A 14,135-nucleotide genomic window follows, 5' to 3' on the forward strand; every position below is an offset into this window, starting at 1 on the left:
TATTGCTTCTGTATATCTGGATCATACATATGAAATTTTGTTTCCCAAGTAACTTTTTGAATTAACTGGTATAACTCAAAGAAGATGCCAATTTTTATTTGAAAAGAGTTGCAGAATTCTTGGATTGCCCTTTCACAGAAGAGGAAAGTAACGGAGTGATTGAAAACATAATAAAGTTATGCAGTTTCGAGATGATGAAGAATCTAGAAGTAAATAAATCTGGAACATTTAGCAGGAACATAATAAATTAAGCATCCATGTATGTAAATTTGGTGACCAACGTATTCCATCAGCTAAAATACCATTTAGTCAGCTAATTTTACTAAGTTAGTAAAATCAACTAATTGACGGTAATTTTTATCTAATTAAATATGTCAGTCAACAACTTTATGTACAATCATTTTATGAAAGATCAAACACTTCCAAAAGAGAACAAATTTATTCAACCACCCACATTGCAAAGAAAAAAACTCATTTTCTTCCTTGCCTTTTACAGAACAAAAAATCACAACAAAAACTTATCTTCACCCACCAACGACCTTACGAAGAATGACCCTGATTATATTCCATCCCAGAGACGAAAGCTACAAAACTTACTGTTAGTATTTTAAGGTTGTGAAAGGGATATTTGAAAGGATAGAGAAAATGTGTAGATAGTAGAGTGTGAAAGCAGTAGTTGGAGAAGTGTATTTTGTAGTTGAGAGTAGTTGTATTGGATGTTGTGTTAGTTGTTCTTCATGTTACAAAATGGTAGCATACATGGGTATTTATAGACCCGTAGATTATTCTAGAAACTCCTAGCTAGAACTAATGCAAATACTTCTAGATTTTTCTACATAGTTGAATGTTCTTGATTTTTCTTTCTATCCTAGGCTTTTCTCCAATACTCTAGAAGTTTCTTTACATTTCAACAACTCTATCTTATATTTTTCTAGATTCTTCTAGAATTTGCATTATACTTTAATACTCCTCCTTGATGCAAATCCGGTAACTCCAAGCATAGTGTGTAGTAGTTCAAATCTTGGTCTTGGTAAAGCCTTTGTGAAGATATCGGCAATTTGATCTTCTGTCGGGCAGTACTCAAGTCGTATCTTCATATTTGTTTCCGCTTCTCTTATGAAGTGGTATTTAATTGCTATATGTTTTGTTTTGTTGTGGTGCACAGGATTCTTTGTCATTGCAATGGTTGATTTATTATCACAATTAATTGTAGTAGGGTCACTTTGTTTTTCTCCCATATCTTTGAGTATTCTTCGAAGCCATATAGCCTGACTTGTTGCTTCAGCGGCTGCCACATATTCTGCTTCAGCGGTTGATTGGGCAACTGTGGCTTGCTTCTTTGACGCCCAAGAGAATATTCCTGATCCAAGTGAAAAAGCATAGCCTGAGGTGCTCTTCATGTCGTCCACTGACCCTGCCCAATCACTATCAGTATAACCAAGCAATGTTGGATTGCCTGTGGATTTGTACCATATACCGTACTCTTTGGTTCCTTGTAGATATCTTAAAATTCTTTTGCCTACGCCAAGATGTATTTGGCTTGGGTTTTGCATGAATCTTGATAAGAGACTTGTAGCGAACATGATATCTGGTCGTGTAGCAGTCAGATAAAGTAGACTTCCAACTAGACTCCTATATCGAGATGCATCGGCTTCTAGTGCTCCATCCACCTTTTGTAGTTTCTCATTCGTCACTAGTGGTGTGCTTACAGGTTTGCACCTGTACATCTTAAATTTCTTCAGCAAATCTTCTGTATATTTCTTTTGTGAAATGAATATTCCATCATCTCTTTGACTTACCTCTATGCCGAGGAAATAACTCATCAAGCCAAGATCAGTCATCTCAAAGGTCTTCATCATATCTTCTTTAAACTCCATCAACATCTTTGTGTTGGTTCCAGTATAAATAAGATCATCTACATATAGAGAGAGTAAAAGAGTATGCTGACCTTGTGTCTTGATGTATAGTGTAGGCTCACTCTTGCTCCTCTTGAATCCTTGATTGGTGAAATATTGATCGATTCTGTTGTACCATGCACGAGGAGCTTGTTTCAAGCCATATAAAGCTTTCTTCAATCTCAACACTTTGGCTTCTTGGCCTTTAACCACAAATCCTGGTGGTTGCTCTATATAGATCTCTTCTTCAAGAACACCATTGAGGAATGCAGACTTGACGTCTAATTGGTAGATGCTCCATCCTTTTTGTACTGCAAAGGCTATTAGAGTTCTTATTGTGTCTAGTCGAGCAACTGGAGCAAATGTCTCATTATAGTCTACTCCAGGTTGTTGTGAATAACCCTTAGCTACCAACCTTGTCTTGTGTTTATGTATGGTACCATCGGGGTTTAACTTTGTCTTGAAGACCCACTTAACTCCGATGATATCTTTATCTTTTGGACAATCTGCTAGCTCCCAAGTGTTGTTTTTCTCTATTGTCTTTATCTCTTCTTTCATAGCCTTGACCCATTCTTCTTATTTTGCGGCCTCTTTAAAGGTTCCAGGCTCTAGTATAGCCAAGTTGCAAGATACATAGATGTCTGTTAGAGATCTGATTCGTCTCGGAGTGGATTCAGGCGATGATTCTTCTTGATCTTGAATTGATGTTGGAGTTGCAGGAGATTCTGGAGTTATAATGGTATCTTGATCATTATCTTCTTGGCTTGTAGTTGGTTGATTGTTGGGCATGTATATTGTCTTCCTTTCAATTTGTTCCTCTTCCCAGTTCCAAGTAGCGCTTTCATCTTCTTCAATATCTCTACTAATAGTTAGCTTCTTTGTTTGAAGATTATAGACTCTGTAGCCTTTGGACTGTGTACTGTATCCCAAGAAGATGCCTCGTATGGTCTTGTCTTCTAGTTTGTGTCTCTTTTGGTCTGGAACATGAATATAGCAAACAGATCCAAATACTCTTAGATGTTTAGCTGATGGTTTCTTACCGCTACAGGCTTCGATTGGAGTTTTGTCTTGGACTGCTTTAGTAGGACATCTATTGAGTAGGTAGACAGCAGTGTAGATTGCTTCTGCCCAAAATGTATTTGGTAGTCCTTTCTCCTTCAACATTGATCTCGCCATCTCCATGACTGTGCGATTCTTTCTCTCTGAAACACCATTTTATTGTGGAGTATATGCGACTGTAAGTTGTTGTTATATGCCTTCATCTTCGCAGAATTTGTCAAACTCACGAGATGTGTACTCTTTTCCTCAATCACTTCTAAGTACTTTTATCTGTTTTCCACTTTGTTTCTCGACAAGAGCCTTGAATTTCTTGAATATTCCGAAGACTTCTGACTTTGCCTTTAAGAAATAGACCCATGTCATTCTAGAGAAGTCATTAATGAAGAGGATGAAGTACCTGTTGTTGTGATGTGAAGGCGTCCTCATCGGTCCACAAACATCGGTGTGGATTAATTCTAGTAAGTCTTTCGCTCTCCATGCTTTGTCTGTTGAGAATGGCAATCGGTGTTGCTTGCCGAGAAGACATCCTTCGCATGATTCATTGTTCTCCTTCAAGTAAGGAAGATCCCTCATCATGTTTTTCTGATATAGAAGCTTTAAGGCATGTGTGTTGAAGTGGCCAAATCTCCTATGCCAAAGCCATGAGTCATCAATTTCCGCCTTCATGGCAATATTAGTTCCAGGTTTGAAGCTTATGGGAAAGCTTCTATTTCTCTTCTCCATTTTTACTTGGCCAATTTCTATCTTTCTACTATCATACATTTTGCATGTATCTTTCTCAAAGTGAAGAGAATACCCATTCTCCATCATTTGGCCAATACTTAAAAGATTTTCTTTAAGATTGGGAACTAGTAAAACATCCTTGATGAATTTCGTACCTTTCTTTGTCTCCACCATGATAGTTCCTTTGCCTTGAGACTCCACTGTGGCGCCATTTCCAAGACGAACTTTGACATTGATAGATTTATCAATGTCTTTGAAGATACTTTGATCTTTGGCCATGTGATTGCTGCATCCACTGTCCAAGTACCAGTTTCCTTCTCCACTATGAGATTCTTGATTGGCATAGAATAAACGTTGCTCTTGATTATGTTCTTCAGCAAAGTTTGCTTGATGCTTATTTTTATTACGACAATATTTCTCCACGTGTCTAGGCTTCTTGCAATAATGACATATTGGCTTCCCACGATGCCAACAGTCTTTTTCTGCATGACTTGACTTATTGCAAATGCCACATGGAGGATATTTATCTTTCTTGCTTCCAGAGAAATTTCTAGAATCTTTGCTTCTAGAATATTCTTCAATATTTTTCTTTTCTTCTTCTTCTCTCCTTTTGGGTTGTAATTTGAGCTTTGATTGGAAGGCATTTTTGATTTGATTTGTATCAGCATGATTATTTAGTCTTGCTTCGTGCGCTCCAAGGAGACCAACTAATTTACTTATTGATAGAGAAGATGGATCCGAGGAAGTTTCTATGGAAGCTACTATGGAATCATATTTCTCTGTGAGAGTGATAAGAATTTTTTCTATCACTCTTTTTTCCTTAATTTCTTTTCCATATAACTTCATTTTATTCACTATTTCTTTTATTCTTCCATAGTATTCTTCAATTAATGGTCTCAGATTCCTTCATTCTGATGGTCTCAAATTCTCTTCTTAGATAGTGTAGTTTAACGGAGCGTACCTGTTCATTGCCTTCATATTCTTCTTCCAAAATATCCCATGCCCTTTTTGCAGTTTCTGCATCCATGATCCTCCTGGCGATAGTTTCTCCCACAACTTGTTGAAGAACAAACAATGCTTGGGCATCCTTTTGTTCAAAATCTTCTAGCTTTTTCTGTTCCTCCTCAGAAAGAGTCTCAATATTATCTGATTTTGTATAACCAGATTGAACAATATCCCTCAATTTTTGTGAGATTAAATATGTCTTTAGTTTGAGTTTCCAAAGGTCAAAATTTTCACCAATAAAAACTGGTAGGGGGACTGAAGAAAAGTGAACAATGTTAGAAGCCATGAATTAAGAGAAAAAACTCTCTTCTTTTGGAAGTATAGAAGGAAGGTTTTGGAAGTAATAGAATCATTTTTCTACGCCCAATAAATGATCGAACGTAGCTCTGGTACCACTGTTAGTATTTTAAGGTTGTGAAAGGGATATTTGAAGGGATAGAGAAAATGTGTAGATAGTAGAGTGTGAAAGTAGTAGTTGGAGAAGTGTATTTTGTAGTTGAGAGTAGTTGTATTGGATGTTGTGTTAGTTGTTCTTCATGTTACAAAATGGTAGCATACATGGGTATTTATAGACCTATAGATTATTCTAGAAACTCCTAGCTAGAACTAATGCAAATACTTCTAGATTTTTCTACATAGTTGAATGTTCTTGATTTTTCTTTCTATCCTAGGCTTTTCTCCAATACTCTAAAAGTTTCTTTACATTTCAACAACTCTATCTTATATTTTTCTAAATTCTTCTAGAATTTGCATTATACTTTAATACTTACACTGATACAATCACTGTGGCACTAAAAACAACAACAAAATTCCCTCCTTTCCATGCCAAATGAAACAGAGGATGAACCGATGGAGATTTCGTCGAATGGGAAAACCCAAATCGTTGTCACGAATACGACTTTTGAAGAACAACACGAATATGAAGAAGAGGGGTTTTAAGAATAATAGGAGTGGAAGACGAAAAACAACAGTTGATACTAAAATCACCGCTTGAAGACGATGAACAAGGTGCTTTCCAGTCGTGCTTTCTGCCTTCTGCATCTCGCTTTCTTTTAAACATTTCTTTCAAACATTACCAACTTCAAAATAAAAATAGTTGAAAATAAAATGAAATGTCAAAGCTACGTAAAGATGTGGGATAAGTTGTCAAAAAAATGAATGTCACTGTATATTTTCCTTTAAAAAAATAAAAAATATGTCAAGGATGAGCTTGTTTCATCTCGCATACTATGAGTATACTTAATTTTTGAATTTTTTTAAATGGTAAAAATTAAAAATAAATTTTTATTATATAATTCATTGTCATAATGTATGATCATATATAATATTTAGTTACTACACTAACCTATCAAGTAAGACATATTTTCAAGATAAAATTACGATAAAGTTATTGAATTTCAAAGTAAAAATTAATTTACAGGCTTGCCAACATATTTGAAGTCAGAATATTAAAATTCAAAACGAGTGTTGAAATCATTAATTACGAAAATTTGGATATTCAAAACGAGTGTTCGAATCATTAATTACGAAAATTTGGATATTCATATCTAACAAGTAAAAATTGATTCTAAATAATTATGAATATTATTTTTGTTGTGTGACTCCAAAATCACTGATCTTAATTTCTAAACATTGACTCTAATTAACATTAACTTAGTTGACACTAATTTATCTCTACTTTTTAAATTATTTTTTTGATTAAATCAGTTTAGCATGACTAGTCAATGCAAGGCATTTTTATTTTTTAATTTAATTTGTGTTGGTTTGACCAATAATAACAATAACTTAAAATATTGTACAACATCTCCATGCTCAAATAGTATGAAAATTAAAATAAATAAATAATTATAATAAATTAAGGAGATGAGCATAAATAAAGAAAATGAATGTAGATGAAAAAGATGAGTATGAATGAAGGAGATGGGAAGAAAAAATGTGGATGAAGAAAATAAGAAAAAATGTTGATGAGAGAGATATGTATGGATGAAAAAGATGAGGATGAATGAAAGATATGAGTGTGATGAAAGATATAAGTGTGAGGAGATTTATAAATATAAAAGAACAAACTAAGTATGATGAGATTTATATAGAAGGTAAAAAAAAAAAATTGAACGAGAAAATATATCTTTAAATTTAAATCTTTAGATTAAAAATAATTTACGATCCATATTTAATATGAAAAACAACACATATGTAAATTATATAACTTAATCATGGTTAAGCTAATACTAATTTAAATAAATATAAATATTAAAAATAAATTAAGTTAAATCCGTTAAGTGAAAGTAATCTTATTTATGTATTGTTATAATTAGCTTTAAATAAATAAAGTTAGAACCTATTTGGTAAATTAAAAGAAAAATCTTTTTTACATTAATTAAGTTTGTATATTTTAAAAGAAGTCTACGTATATAGATAATTTTTTCTTATATTACTTAAAAAAGTTTTCGTTTTAAATTATTGTTTTGGAAAAAAATGATCTTTCTATTGTCTTAACAATGTATTTTATTTTGTAGTAGTGATTTCGTAACTACCAAATAGTAGTTTCTTCTTTCCACATCTCACATTTTTTTTAAGTTGAATTGGTTCAGTGATATTATCTTTTTATTACCATATTATCTTTGTTAATATTTTAAATATTTTTTAATAAATTTTAAAATATCAAAATTAGTAATAATTAATATATTATAAAGATACGATGCATAGAACAACAAAATCCCGAGAAATCAAATTTCTTTTCTTTCTGCAACTTTCTTCAAGTCCGTCCAAAAGATGTCCACCATTCTTTTTTTCTTTTTTTCTTTCTGTTTTTTACACAATTGACTGTTACAGCTCAAGTTGACCTCTCTATTCAGGCTTTTTTGGACCATTAGTTTCCAGTGACACTGTCAAATTGTGTAATTACTAATTTCAAGATAAAATTGAAACGTGGAAATAATTTTCAGAACATACAAGGTAATTATTTCATTTATTTATTTTTTTCTTTTATTTTTTTTTGTTAAGCAATAGAAAAAGGGGAAAAATATAAATATGTAGTTCTAATATATATTTAGGATGACAAATTGTCGCTACACAATTTTTTAGTTTAGACAATAGTCAAAAAGTTTTGTCTAAAGTAAACAATTTGTGGCCTTAAGTTTAGGATTTTCCGATCTGGAATAGAAGGGAACAAAGAATTTTTAATTTTTGAAAGCATGGACTGAAATGAAAAATATAAAGGTATGCACGCTTAAACTTTAGACATTCGTGTCGAAAGGGTATACTGAAACCTACTGAATTCATTTCACAACAAATGTCACCCACAACACCAGAAAAGATGATTAGATGGAAAAAAAAAAGTTTTGGGTAGAAATAAACAGAACAAACAAAAAGTTGGAAATACTTAAAATAGGAAAGTAAACAGGAATTAGGGATATTTATAAAATGAAATCTTGAACTTGAACCACTAGAAGCCGCTACAAAAGATATCCATTATTGAGGAAAGTAAGTTATCATTCAGACTCCATAGCTATAGAGCTTCCAATGGCTTCAACAGAAGGGATGAAAGCATACGAGGAAGACAACCTTCTGTCCCTTCCCAAACAGAAGGGTTGGGCTGCTGGCTATTACTATCTATTTCAAGACTTTTGGTGTCCATCAATTTTTATTGAAGGTGTAATCAATTTTCAAAAGCATTTTCAGGCAAAAGACAGTGATGTTATTGTTGCCAGCTTTCCCAAATCAGTTACTACTTGGTTGAAAGCCCTTACTTTTTCTATTCTCAACAGACAACGTTTCTCATCTTCTCATACTCATCCATTACTCACTTCCAATTCTCATGAACTTGTTCCTTTCCTTGACTTCATCTTTCATGGTGATAACATCCAACACAAACTTTCTCACCTCTCCAACACCACTGAACCAAGACTTTTTAGTACTCACGTTCCATTCCCTTCCCTCTCCAACTCAATTAAGGAATCCAACTGTAAGATAGTTTATATCTGCAGAAACCCATTTGACACTTTTGTTTCCGGATGGGTCTTCTTCAATAAAATAAAGTCAGATTCTCTGAATGAAGTAACGATAGAGGAAGCTTTAGAAAATTACTGCAAGGGAATAATTGGGTTTGGTCCGATTTGGGAGCATATGTTAGGTTACTGGAAAGAGAGCATAGCAACACCAAACAAGGTTCTGTTCTTGAAGTATGAAGAACTCAAAGAAAATGCCAATTTTTACGTGAAAAGAGTTGCAGAATTCTTGGATTGCCCTTTCACAGAAGAAGAGGAAAGTGACGGAGTGATTGAAAACATAATCAACTTATGCAGTTTCGACAAAATGAAGAATCTAGAAGTCAATAAATCTGGAACAATTGGCAAGAACCTTGTAAAGAAGTACTTATTTCGGAAGGGTGAAGTAGGAGATTGGGTAAACTACTTTTCCCCGGCTATGACAGACAAATTATCGAAAACAATGGAAGAAAAATTAGGTGGATCTGGTCTTTCCTTTAAAACGTGTCCATAAATTTGGTAGCTATTGTGTGGCACAGGATGCATTTCATTCTCCCTTATGCTTTTGCTTTGTGAAGACGTGTTATGAGTTGTAGATTGGATTGAGCATGTGTTTTAAAGTAAAGTTTTTTTTTTTTTGGGGGTCTCTAAGTTGGGTGGTTTGAATGAATCATTTACTCATTTTGTGAATATCTAAGATAACTCCACGTTCTTATTATGTAAATTTGATTCTCTGTTGTGAAGCTAATGTTCACTAAACAAACAAGTTTTTTCTAATATTATTATGTTATTGTGTAGCTATAAAACTTTTCCAATTGTAATTTAGGCAGTATTAATTTTTCAATAGCAAAGTTTTTAGGACAATTAATCAAGTTAAGAGGTAACCTTCTAGATTATTCAATTAAAAAAATTTGTCTTGATAATGTCCGTGAATTTACATATCATGTTTTTCATGATTATTAGTATGTCAACTGCGGGTATTTCTTAAACAGGGATCCGATGGGTAAACATGCGGGTAGCTGATGGATTTTTTTTTTTTGTGGGTTGGGTACCAAGTAGGCACTATTCGTGTCTGAACCGACCTGTTGTCATCCCTACTACATTGATTCGCATCAAGCCAACAAGTTATAAAAAATACTCTATTATGCAATTAGTTTTTTGTTAGTAACCTAATATTTTTCATTTAAGAATTTTTAGGTGTGGTGTATATGTTCCAATTTCCCCACCAAAAGCGACTACGATGGGTCCTCAAAGAAGATTGAGAATATATATTGGATATGATCCTCCATCAATAATCAAATATCTCTAACCATCAACTAGAGACTTATTTATAGTTTGCTTTGTCGACTCTCATTTTGTTAAATAAGTTTTTTCAACATTAAGGGGATGAAAAAAAAATTGGAAAAAGATATTGGTTGGAATGAATTATCATCATCTCGTCTTAATCCTCATACAAAAGAATGTGAACTGGAAGTTCAAATGATAATTCATTTGCAAATAAGTTAATCGATTATCATATGCTTTTATTGACAAAAAAAAGGGTAACTAAATCACATATACTAGTTTTTAATGCTCCAAATATAATTGATATTAATTTATAACACGCTTGAAGCGTGGTAGGCTTGTTGGTTCCAAAGACACGCTTGAAGTGTGGTAAGCCTATTGGTTTCAAAGATAAAAATCTTGAATGAGAGAAAGAGCTAAAAGGCAAGATGACCTAATCGAGGGGCTGGAAATCCCAAAAGATTCATTTAACATAATTAATTATTCAGTTTCGTAAGAACCTCAAGTACCTAAAAATGATGAGATCTCAATAAATTATACTATGAATAAGATAATATGAAACCGAAATAAAGTCAACATTAACAAGACTTTTTCGTATAATATAGCGATGAATGTTATGAGCGACAATGAGTATCAAGAAACAATGACCATTAAAGATTATCAACAAATAAATGATTGAACAAAATGGAAAGATGTAATAAAATCTGTTTTAGATTCGCTTTCTAAAGAAATGTTTTTGAACCTGTAGTTCGCACACTTGAGGGTGTAAATCCCATTGTGTACAAATGGATTTCTACGTAAAACAAAATGAGAATGATGAAATTGTTAGATAAAAAACACGATTAGCTACTCAAGGTTTTTCTCTAAAACCTAGTATTGATTTTTGAAGAGACATAACTCTAGTATTAAATGCAACAACACTTCAATACTTGATTAGACTAATTGCACAAGAATGTTTACATTTATATCTAATGGATGATGTTACAGCTCATTTGTACATTTCTCTTGAGAATTATATTTATATGAAACTCTCTAAAGGATTTAATTTGCTCAATAAGAAAAATTCTAAAGAGAATTATTTAATAAAATTGAACAAGTCCCTTTTATGAATTAAAACAATCAGGACGTATTAGTATAACCATCTTAGTAAATACTTGTTAAAATAATAGTATAAAAATGATGATATGTACTTGTATTTAAATGAAAATATTAAAAAATAATTTTGCCATAATTTTTGTTTATGTAGATGACATAAATATCGTTGGAACTCTTAATGAGCTCACAGAGGCAATAAATTACATAAAGAAGTATTAGAGATGAAGGATTTTGAAAGGACAAAGTTTTGTTTGGATTTATAAATTATGTATTTAAATAAAGGTGTTTTTGTACATCAAGAGACTTATATAATGAAGGTGCTTAAAAGGTTTTATATGGACAAGTTACATCCCTTATAAACTCCAATGGTTATGAGGTCGTTAGATGTTGATAAAGGTTGCTTTAGACCTCAAGAAAAATGATGAAGAACTTCTTGGTTCAGAAATATCATATCTTAGTGCTATAGGAGCACTAATGTATTTTGCTAATTATACTTGACCTGATATAGAATTTGCTATAGATTTGTAAGCAAGATATAGTTTTATACCTACAAGATATTCAATTGGAGTAAAACATATACTTCGTTACCTTAAGGGTACTATAAGTATGAGCCTATTTTATCCAAATGATTCAAAATCATATCTAATGGGTTATGCAGGTGCAGGTTATTTATTGGATCCTCACGATGGTTGACACAAAAGGATATTTGTTCACCTGTAGTGGCAGAACGATTTCATGTTTGTCTGTGAAACAAACCATAACAATAATATAGTCAAATCATGTAGAATTTTAGCATTACATGAGGTAAGTCATAAATGTGTTTGATTAAGGTTTATAATTCAACATGTGCGACAATCTTGTGGTCTATCCTCGAGAAAAATGGAATCAACAACCATATATTAAAAATTTGCTCAATTGAAAAAGTGATATAGAGATCCAAAAAAATTCGTCTATGTGAAAATCTGACAGATCTATTTATAAAATCTTTGCCAATAAGAACTTTAGAGCAATTGATTTACAAGATTGGAATTTTTCATCTTAATGATGTGAGTTTATATGAGGGGGAGAAATAAAATATGTGATGAATAATTTTTTATTGAAGAATAATGAATGATGTATTATTTTTCCTTCATTAGGTTTTTATTCCGAAGAGTTTTTCCTAGTAAGTGTTAATGAGACACATCCTCTAATAACTTTTTAGAATTTATACATCAAATTATTTCACCTAAATATTCAAATTATTTTATTTTATACAAGTGAAAAAATGTAAGAAATAAAATAATGAGTATTTAGGGAGTGATTTGATGTATAAATGATAAAAAATTATTTTAACAGGAATATATAAGTTGTAATTAAGCTTAATTACTAATTTGATTTCAAATTAGAGATGACAAAATTGGATTAATTTAAAAAATAGAGGAACTAAATTGAATAAAAATTTTAAATAAAGAGACTAAATTAAAAACAACCAATGATATATCGCATGGCCATGACTAGACGTGTGATAGTTGTTTTTTCAAGTCAAAAGAATTTATATGCAAATTTAAAAAACAACCATGACACCTAACCCAACAATGACACCTAACACAACCATGACATGACACATGGTAGTTTAGAAATTTTTAAAAAATTACAAAAAGAAATAAAAAAATAATTTTTTAAAAGAATGAAAATAAAATAAAAAAATTAAAATTTTCACGAAATGACATATGACATATACGAACACGGCCTGACATCAACTTAACAAAAACAATCAAATTGAACTTTTTTAAAGAATTAAAGTACCAACTTAACCCAAAAATAATATAAAATAATATAAAGATCAAAATCAACCAAACCAACAAATTAGAAATAACTAAATCACTGATTAAACATAATAATTAATTTTACTAATATATATATATATATATATATATATAATAAATTAATAATAATAAACAATAATATATAATACTAATTATCAATAATTATAATAATTATTAAATTTGTAATAATATATTAATTATAATTACAAAAATAAAATCATTATTTTATATTTTAATTTATTAACTTTTTTCATCTATTATGTCAATCTCATCAATCACAAATTCTTAAAAAGATAATTAAATAAATAATTAGTACAAATAAAATTCTTAAAAAAAAATCTTATGTGTTATTGATCACAAATTTTATTTTCAATTTCACTAATTCTTACTTTCAAATACTCTAAAAAAACATAGAAGTTTATCCTCAAATTCATTGAAAATACTCTTCGGAAAATTTATCAATTTAGGAAAAATATATCTTCTCTCTTAAATTTATGAAAACAAATAATAGTTTAACAAAAACTTTTTAACATTGACAAACTACCGATTTAGATAAAAAATATTATTTTATTTTAATTAATGTATTAGATAAAATTTAATTAAAATGACTAAATCTACGTATTAAAAGATGGAGAATTAAATTGGTTCAGAGTTTCGAAATAGACTAATTCTAAAATTTACTGAAAATTAAAAGACAAAAAACATATTTAGTTCAAAAATAAAAAATAAATTTATTATAATTCTATTTATAAAACTTTATCAATTTTGTCCTTTTTTTTTTCAAAACATAATTTTCCATTTATCAATTCAAAGAACATATCTTAAAGGTTGGAAAACACAAGGCAAGAGAAAAAAAAAAGGCTTAAATACTTTTTTGGTCCTGATTTTCGTAGTGTTTGTTGCAGATGGTCCTCATTTTGACAGAATGTTTTAAATGGTCATCATTTTTACCGAATGTTTAAAATGATCATCGTTTTCGCAATTCGTGATTTATTTGGTCGTATACTGTAACGCCGTTTAAATCATTGGAGCATTGTACAGGTGGCACGGTTTGTATTAGAGTATGTTACGTGTACTGTACAGGTGTCATAATAAATTGGACAATGCTCCGTTAATAATTTAAATGGCGTTACAAAAAATGACAAAATAAATCACAAATTGTAAAAAATGATGATCATTTTAAATATTCGGTAAAAATGAGGACCATTTTAAATATTTTGTTAAAATGAGGATCATTTTAAATATTTTGTTAAAATGAGGACCATCCACAACAAACACTACAG

General features: G+C 31.0%; 1 pseudogene; it reads left to right on the plus strand.

Moving 5' to 3' along the window:
- The first annotated feature begins 8,126 nt into the window (after positions 1-8,126).
- Positions 8,127-9,358, plus strand: LOC114168976 (cytosolic sulfotransferase 15 pseudogene; annotated as a pseudogene).
- Positions 9,359-14,135: the final 4,777 nt, after the last annotated feature.

Source organism: Vigna unguiculata, chromosome 11, assembly GCF_037176805.1.
Source record: "Vigna unguiculata cultivar grain cowpea cultivar isolate G323 ecotype 2 chromosome 11, ASM3717680v1, whole genome shotgun sequence".
Classification (NCBI taxonomy): domain Eukaryota; kingdom Viridiplantae; phylum Streptophyta; class Magnoliopsida; order Fabales; family Fabaceae; genus Vigna; species Vigna unguiculata.